The sequence below is a fragment of the Galeopterus variegatus genome, unplaced genomic scaffold (genome assembly GCF_000696425.1).
Source record: "Galeopterus variegatus unplaced genomic scaffold, G_variegatus-3.0.2 Scaffold1637, whole genome shotgun sequence".
NCBI classification, from domain to species: domain Eukaryota; kingdom Metazoa; phylum Chordata; class Mammalia; order Dermoptera; family Cynocephalidae; genus Galeopterus; species Galeopterus variegatus.
Window position 1 is genome coordinate 39,071 of NW_007727748.1, and position 8,676 is coordinate 47,746.

Consider the following 8,676-nt stretch of genomic DNA (forward strand, 5'->3'; position numbering starts at 1 on the left):
GCGAGGCATCTGGCCACTTCAGCTGGAGTTCGCGGCCCTCCACCCGCTCTCCTCTCCTCGTTCCTGCTCCCGCCTTAGGATCCCCACGGAGGGCCCGCCGGAGACGAATAGGAGACCGGCCGGCGCGCACCGGGACCTCGGCATCGTCACACGACCTTCCCAGCTGGGCGTCCTTCTCTCAGGCTCTGGCTTGGGACCGGCCCTTGGGCCTGGGCCGTCGGTGCCAGCCGCGTCCAGGGTTCTCCCGCTTTCCAGAGCCCTATATAGAGTCGGCCAGGACATATAGCCCTTTCCAGCAAGAGCCATTGACACCCCTGGGTCATCACCCTGAGACTCCATCCCGTGCCAACTTGTCAAAGCCAGGTCATTGCTTGGTCACTGTGTGCTTTGCAGGTCCTGGGGACGGCCCCTTGGAGCCTGTCCTACCCCCGCCCTACCCCAGTGGGCTTAGGTCAGCTTGTGCCTTAGTATCTTGGGCCTACTGCAGGAGCCAGCCACCCGTCCCCTTGCTGTCTGGGGGTCTGTGGCCCTGAGACCGGCCGGCTTGTGTGTGCTTCTAGCCAAGTCCCTCTGGGGACACCTCTCCCCCGCCCAGAAGCTTTGCAGGAATGTAGGGCGAGAATAAGCAGTGTCGTGTGTTTTCCTGTGTGGGTGTCTGACAGGCCCAGCGTCCAGCTGCTGCGTCCAGGGGTGAGTGTCCTCTGCCTTGGGGAGGCTGGGGGTTCTCCAGGGCCAGACCCACCCTCCTTTCCTTTTGTGAGTGCTGCTTCTGACTAGAACCTTCTGTGGGGAGTAGGGGCAGATGGCTTGGGGGACAGCATTGGACCCCCAGGGCATGGTAGATGCCAGCCTCCCCCAGCCGGACCTTCCGTTGTGGTCTAGATGCCAAGCCTCGTCCAACCCCGGGGACCTCAGTAGCCATGGTGTGACCGACAGCACTACCCTCAACCCTTTGCACGCTTGGGGGTTGGGAGCCCAGGATCTGGTGTCGGTGGTGCTGCCCACTCACCCACTGTGGACTGAAGGCTGGCCTTGCCCGCCACCAGGCAGACCCGAGCACCCTGGCCAAGGTTGTTTCCTGCAACGCCACCTAGTGATGTTGGGTATCTGGAGACAGTGGCACTGCCTGGCTCTGACCACCTGAATTTGGCCCTACCAGCTCCTGGTCACAGTGGCTATAACCTTCCTTCCACCCCAGCAACCACCAGCGACCCGGGCCCTGCTGGTGCCCCCGCAGCACTTACACCCTACCTCTCTGTGTCTTAGCTCTGCCCGCCTCCGCGTGGCGCGGGTCAGGTGTGAACCTGGCACCGATGTTTAAATGTCCATTGTTCTCAGACCAGAAATGCTGTCTTGTGTGTTTATTTGGGAAGTAGGATGGAATGGTGCAGGGTTGGGGTAAGGAAGAGGTGGACCCCCCCTTCTCCCCAGCTCCTCCGAGGTCCTGGAGCATCAGCCCAATTGGTGGCCCTGAGCAACACCGGGGCTGGCCCCAGGCAGGGGCACAAGCACATGGCCCTTGAAGGTTCTGACAGGAGGACAGCAGGGGGTCCTACTGCTTGTCCACCCTCAGACCTCCGGAAAGCATCTCTTCCTGGGCCAGCTGTGTGGGGTGGGGGTGGGGGAGGCGGCACCTGCTGCAGTTAGAAATAGCCTCGTCGTCTCATGGGTGACCCACTTGAGCTGTGACAAGCAACAATTAGGCAGCTCCAGGAGAGGGCCTGCTCCCCCGCCTGGGGCCTCCCTGTGCAGTGATAGAGGTGGGGGCTGGGCAGCAATGGACAGATGAGTCTGGGACTCATATGTGTGCCCTGTACAGAACACCACCCGCCTCCCCACCTGGGCTGTCCTTGAGACACCCTGGTAAGGAAGTGACCTCAGAGAAGCAAAAGCGGTTGGGGGGTGGGATGTGGTGAGCCAGGCTCTGGGGAGTGACTCATCCTGGGGGGGCATGCAGCCATGTGTCTAGACAGTGGGGGCAGGAGCAGGAGGGGGTTCCGGTTCCCTCTGCCTCTCATTCTGGCCGCCTGGAAAGTGTGTTCAGTTCTCAGATCTCCCAGGGAGCACCTGGCCGCATCCCGTCCTGGGTGCCTCAGCATCCAGCCTCTGGCTCCTTGGGCACTGTCAGGTTCCAGGGCTGGGGTTACGTGGCCCCTCGTGGAGCTGCTATGAAGTTCTGTGAGGCCCCCCTGGCCCTAGACCTGATTTGGACTTCTGATTGTGGGCTTGGGCTCATGGCAGCAAAAGCCATAGGCCTGTGCCAATATATATATATATTTTTGGCAGCTGGCTGGTATGGGGACCTGAACCCTTGACCTTGGTGTTATGACACTGCGTTCTAACCAGCTGAGCTACCCGGCCAGTCCAGGCCTGTCCCAATTTTGAGGGGCTTCTCAGAGGCCGGAATGTAGCTCTGGGCTTGCAGAGATGTGGCTGGAGCACCTCGGGGACGGGTTGGAGCTGGTGTCTAGGCCAATGACGATGGTTTCTGAGCTCACCATTCCCACAAACTGCTCCTTCCCCAGATGGCTGCCTTTTGGCCTGGCATCACCACCCTCCATCCTCCCAGGGGCACAGGGACCTCCTGGCACCCTTCTCCCCCTGTCCACTTGAAAGGCTGACGGTGCACCTCCAAGGCTCATCCAGAACGTTCCCGTTCCCTCCAGCCCCACCACCTCCTGCAGTAGTAGCCTCTCTCTCCCATGGTGCTCTGCTGTCCTTTCCACGGCTCCTGCCTCTGTGTGGTCCAGGCCGGAGTGGAGTGGGTGGGTCAGTGTGTTGGTCTCCTAGTAACACCTTGATGGCTGCCCTCTGCCCTGGAGGAGAAGTTCAGATGGTTCCATTTGGTGCCTGAAGTTTTTTTTTCTTGGCAGCTGGCCGGTGCAGGGATTGAACCCTGGACCTCGGTGGTATCAGCACGACGCTCTATGAAGTATTCAAGCTTATACTTTTCCAACGTGGAGTGGGAGTAATCTTTGATTCTGCAACACTGTTGGCTACCTGGGCTGTCATCCTGACTCTGCCTTTTAAGAGCCGTGCAGCCTGTCAGTGCCTCAGTTTGCTCATCTGTAAAATGGAAACTGTAATAGGACCCAACTCACAGACCAGCGGGGTGGAGATGAATAAATCGTAGCTATTGACATTACTGTCCATGCCACGGCTTGAACTGCCCTCTGGGCCAAGACCCCAGAGCTGCGTCCCCAGACTAACCCTCCTCCATACTTGTGGCCCTTCTTGAAATGTCCATTGCGATTGCTCAGGGCATCTTAACCCTTCTGTGTTCAGGACAAGACCCCTGACCTCCCTGTCCACCTCCTGGGCCTGATCCACAGCACGTCCTATCTTGGCCAACAGGAAGGGTGCTCTGTGAGGTGAAGGCGCCCACGTGCCCAGCCATGGCTCACTCTCCCTTTCCACCAGGCTGGTGGTGGGGCTCCAGGCTGCCTACAAGAAACATCCCACCGGGCTGCTAAGCTGGGAAGGGGCAGCAGGCAGAGACAAACAGAGGGAAATAGGGGCTGTGGGGCTGGTATCTCCCTTGTGATCTTAGGATTGGGGGTCAGGACTGTTGAATTTGGTCTTCAGGGATAGCCAGAGTTGCTGCTAGGAACCTTGGCCTGGGAAGCGAGGCATCTGGCCACTTCAGCTGGAGTCTAGAGAGAGCCCTGGGTACCTGACACTCCCTCCAGCCTTGGCCATATCTCTCTGGGTACTGGAGGTGAGCCCTCAGCCGGGGAGTGATGCAGCCATGCCGGAGGGGAGGCAGGTTCCACCCCAGGAGTGTTTGAGGATCAGCCGGCCGCCCCCCGTGTGCTCTAGGCACGCCTGCGTACCCCTGCCCCGGGTCTGCTCCTCCAGCTCCTTCAGGGATCGCTGCTGTTTCTAAGTTGTGTCAGACTTCCTCCCCCAAGTCCTCATTCCCCCAATCGTCTCATTTAAAAAGGTTTTCCTTTCGGATGCAGGCTATTTCATAACTTCTATCATTTTTCTAACTCCTGTTAGCTTTTTGCAAGATATCTGGTTAAAACGTTCATCTGTTTTCTGGGCTCCCTTTGTTGGGATATTACTATGTGTGTTATTTTTTTCTTACAGGAAATCTCTGTGGGATTCAATCACTACCCTCCTGTGTTGGTCACATTTGTTGCAGGTGGGCTTTCCTGTGCTCTTGGGTGGGGACTGGGTGGGTCTTGGAAGCTTCCTTCACTTCCCAGCTCCAAGGAGCCCCTCTGCTGTTGTCACTAAGTGCTAACACTTAGTCCCCCTCCCCAACTTTTATCTGGCCCTTCTCTTTCCTTTGCCCCTGGTGACTCTCTCCTGCTCAATTTGTTTTCGTTTTTTCATTTCCATCTTTTTATTAAGAGGTACATAACACACTGCATAACCTTCTACAAGACTTACTTTTCTTTTTTTTTTTTTGTGACTGGTAAGGGGATCGCCACCCTTGGCTTGGTGTCGCCCGCACTGCGCTCAGCCAGTGAGCGCACCGGCCATCCCTATATAGGATCTGAACCCGCGGCAGGAGCGCTGATGTGCTCCCAGCACCGCACTCTCCCGAGTGAGCCACGGGGTCGGCCCTACAGGACTTACTTTTCATCAGTCATGAAAATGCTTCCCTAACCGATGTTCTCCAAACCCTTTGACGCACAGGAACTCCAGCAATGTGCCTGTCTCCCTCTGGCAAACTCCACTGATGCGGATGACGGGCAGCCCTTTTTCCCTTGTCCCTGTCTGTAAACCTGTGGATGTACGCCATGGCCACTCCTAGGATAAGCAAGCACGCGCCCATTGCGGCCTCTCCGCGGCGAATCTCGAACCACATCTCCACAGTTACCTGGGCCAACGCCCTAAAGGTGAACAGATTTGGCTTCTTTCCCAGAAAGCCCCACGGCAGCCCGCCAGCGGGACAGTGTCACATCTGTCTCTATGCTGCTTGGTTTGGACTCGAGTCCAGTGGCTTCTCCCCATACCCGTTCCCTCCATCCCCTCATAGGCTACCATACTAGGATACATCTGGGTTTTGTTTAAGTTTTTATTTTTTTCTTTGTCATTATACCATGTAAACATTTTTCGTGGCCCTTTACCAATTTCTCCCTAAGCCTCCCTCCCCGTCCCACTGTTTTTTATTTTATTTATTTTTATTTTTAATATTTTTTTTTATGACTGGTAAGGGGATCGCAACCCTCGGCGTGGTGTGGACCACGCTCAGCCAGTGAGCGCACCGGCCATCCCCATATAGGATCTGAACCTGCAGCCTCAGCGCTACCAGTGCTGCACTCTCCCGAGTGAGCCACAGGGCCGGCCCTCCCACTGTTTTTTAATTTCCCTCAAAATCATGCTGTTCACCTACTACTTTTTACTTTTCTTTTTTCTCAACACCGTGTTTTTGGGGCATGTCCATGTAGCTGTGCACACAGGTATCTTGTCCTTCCGTGCACTGGGCACCATTTGTGTCCTCACCCCTGGGAGGGACGTGCCCTGTCAGCTGCAGGACTCACCACTATGCTGTGATGAATATCCTCACACGTGCCCCTCAGGTACCTGAGCAAAACTTTCTCTAGGTGAAGGATGGACGGGTTTTAGGGGTATGCATGCTCAATCCCACCCATATCGTCAGTTTGTTCTCAATGGCTAAAGCATTCAGTACTCCTACTAGCAGAGCTGGTGGGTTCTTGTTTCCCCAAATTCTAACATTGTGAATCATTCAGTTTTCTAGATTTTGCCAATCTGGTAGCCGTACGGTGGTGACCCGTTTTTCTTTGAATTTGCTTTCCTCTGATTACTGGAGAGGTTGTGCAGTACTCAACACTCCTATTAGCCATTCTAATTGCTCCTTGCAAGAACTGCTTGCAAATATTCTTTGTACATTTTCCACTGCAATGACTTTTTCTTCTTAATTTTCAAGAGGTCCATGAATATTCTAGAGCAGCACTGTCCAACAGAACTTTCTGAAATTACAGAAAGTTTCTATATCTGTGCTGTCCAATATGGCAGCTGTAGTAAGTTTCCTGGAGCTATTGTAACAAGTTACCAAAAACTGCATGGCTGGCCGGCCCGGTGGCGCACTGTAGCACTTGGGAAGCGCGGCGGCGCTCCCGCCGAGAGTTCGGATCCCACATACAGACCGGTTCCCGCTCGCTGGCTGAGCGAGGTGCGGGAAGCAACACCGAGGGTTGCAATCCCGTTGCCGGTCCCCGGTCCGGTACGGGCGCGACACTGAGGGTTGCGAACCGTTGCCGGTCATGAAAAAAGACAAAAAGGAAAAAAAAAAAAAACTGCATGGCTAAGACAACAGAAATTTGTCCTGTCACTGTTCTGGAGTCTGAAATGAAGGTGTCGGCAAGGCTGGTTCCTTCTGGAGGCTCCCAGAGTCTTTTCTGTGCCTCTCTCCAGCTCCTGGTAGCTGCTGGTGATCCTCAGCAATCCTTGGGTGGTAGATGCATCTCTCCAATCTCTGCCTCCACGGTCGCATGGTGTTCTGTGTGCTTCTGTGTTCAGATCCCCTTCTCCTTTCTTTTACAAAGGCAACTGTAATACAGGAAAAAACTAAAGTGCTGGTATTTTTATTATTCCCTCACTCAACAGTCAACACTCTGTAACCCCAGATGACTTTTCACTCATGTGAAAGTGATACCCGTTTGGTAGAAGCTGTACTGAGTTCCCACACAACCATTTAGTTTCATTTTCAGTACAGTATTCAATAAACTACATGAGATATTCAACATGTTATGATGAAGTAGGCTCTGTGTTAGATGATTCTGCCCAACTGTAGGCTACTGTAAGTGTTCTGAGCATGTTTAAGGTAGGCTAGGCTAAGCTATGATGTTTGGTAGGTTAGGTGTTGAAGGAAAGCAAAATATTTCAGCCCAAAATATACTACTTTGACATATCTCAAGATGGCTATTCAGAGGGACTGGAAACAAAAGAATAGCTAAAAAGCTGCCTTTTGTGAGGGAGGTTTGCATCAGTAGAGAAAACTCTGTATTGGTGAAATAAATAGCCAGGCTTCCTCTGAGGCCTCCCTCCCCCTTGTCCACCACCTGTTCTTTCCGAGGGCAGCTCCCAGACCACCTGCGATATTGTCATCTGCATAACAAGGCTGCCCTTGCTTGACTGCTCTCCTCCCTTCACCTGTGACACTGCCTCCCCTGAACCCAGACAAACTTGGCCCAGCACTCACGCCCACACCCCCACCTCCCCTCAGAAGAAGAGTGCTGGAGCTCCTGACCCTCTGGGCTATCAGCAGGCACTGCTGTGCAATTCCCCCACTCACGGCTGTGCTATGAACGTTAACAGAAAATTTGTCCTGCCTTTTCTCCCACGGATCTCCCTTTTGTCAGTTGATTTTCAGTAAACCTTCAGGGGGTGAAGGGTGAATTTAATACACACTTTTGGTCCCTAAATTCTATTAAATGCATTTTTGACATGATACTTTCCACTTACCATGTGTTTATTGAGACGTAGCCCCATCATAAGTAGAGGAACATCAGTGTATATATGAGGGGTCTTCAAAAAGTAAATCCTCCCAAGGAAGGATTTGTATTATCTTTTAATTCGATTTTTTCAGTTACTTTTTGGTTTGGTGGCTGGCTGGTGCAGGGATCTGAGCCCTTGACCGTGGTGCTACAACCCTGTGCTCTAGCCCGCTGAACCACCCACCAGCTACCACTCACTTTCTTTTGTTGTTTTTCTTTTTATATTTTAAAATTTCTTTTAAAATTTAAAAATTTTTTTGCTTGCTTTTTTTGTTTGTTTTTTTCCTTTCCCATTTGCTTTTTGAAATACCCTCATATATATAATATATATTATATGTATATAAATATATATATCTTGAAACTCAATAATAACACAATGATAAAAACCCAAAAGATATGAACACCAGAGATGATGTAGAGATGGCAAATAAGCACAAGAAAATATGCTCAATTTCATTGGTCATTAGGTAGATACAAATTATAACCGTATTGATATACCACCAACATTATCCATTCAAATGTCTAAGATTAAAATGATTAGCCACTTGGGGCCGGCCCGGTGGCGCACTGCTACAGTGCGCCGCTTGGGAGCGCGGCGGCACTCCCGCCGAGGGTTCGGATCCCACATACAGACCGGTTCCCGCTCACTGGCTGAGTGAGGTGCGGGCGCGGCACCGAGGGGTGCGATCCCGTTGCCGGTCCCGGTCCGGTATGGGCGTGACACTGAGGGTTGCAATCCGTTGCCGGACACGAAAAAAAGACCAAAAAAAAGGAAAAAATAAATAAATAAAAAATAAATAAATAAATAAAATGATTAGCCACACCGAGTGCTGGCAAGGATGTACAGCAACGTGGCTCTCACACACTGCTAGTGGGAATGTAAAATAGCACATCCAGCTTGGAAAACAGTCCTGCATTTTCTTTTTTTCTTTTTTCATTTTTTTTCCTCTTTGTCTTTTTTACTGACCGGTAACGGGATCGCAACCCTCGGTGTCGCGCCCGTACCGGGGACCAGCAACGGGATCACAACCCTCAGTGTTGTGCCCGCACCGTGCTCAGCCAGTGAGTGGGAACTGGTCTCCACATGGGATCCGAACCCTCAGCGGGAGCGCCGCCACACTCCCAAGTGGCGCACTCTCCAGTGCGCCACCGGGCCGGCCCCCTGCATTTTCTTTTTTTTTTTTTTTTTTTTTTTTTTTTTTTT

At 52.6% G+C, this 8,676-nt stretch overlaps 2 long non-coding RNA genes across 2 annotated transcripts in view; one reads left to right on the forward strand and one right to left on the reverse strand.

Annotated features, from left to right (window-relative positions):
• The first annotated feature begins 64 nt into the window (after positions 1-64).
• Positions 65-1,346, forward strand: LOC103594854. Its single transcript, XR_550882.1, has 2 exons — positions 65-690; positions 883-1,346. It is a non-coding gene; the product is annotated as an uncharacterized LOC103594854 (long non-coding RNA).
• Positions 1,347-6,295: 4,949 nt separating this feature from the next.
• Positions 6,296-8,676, reverse strand: part of LOC103594855 — a 5,787-nt gene continuing 3,406 nt past the window's right edge. Inside the window, exon 2 of the long non-coding RNA XR_550883.1 lies at positions 6,296-6,525. This is a non-coding gene — a long non-coding RNA (uncharacterized LOC103594855). The remainder of the gene's footprint in view (positions 6,526-8,676) is intronic.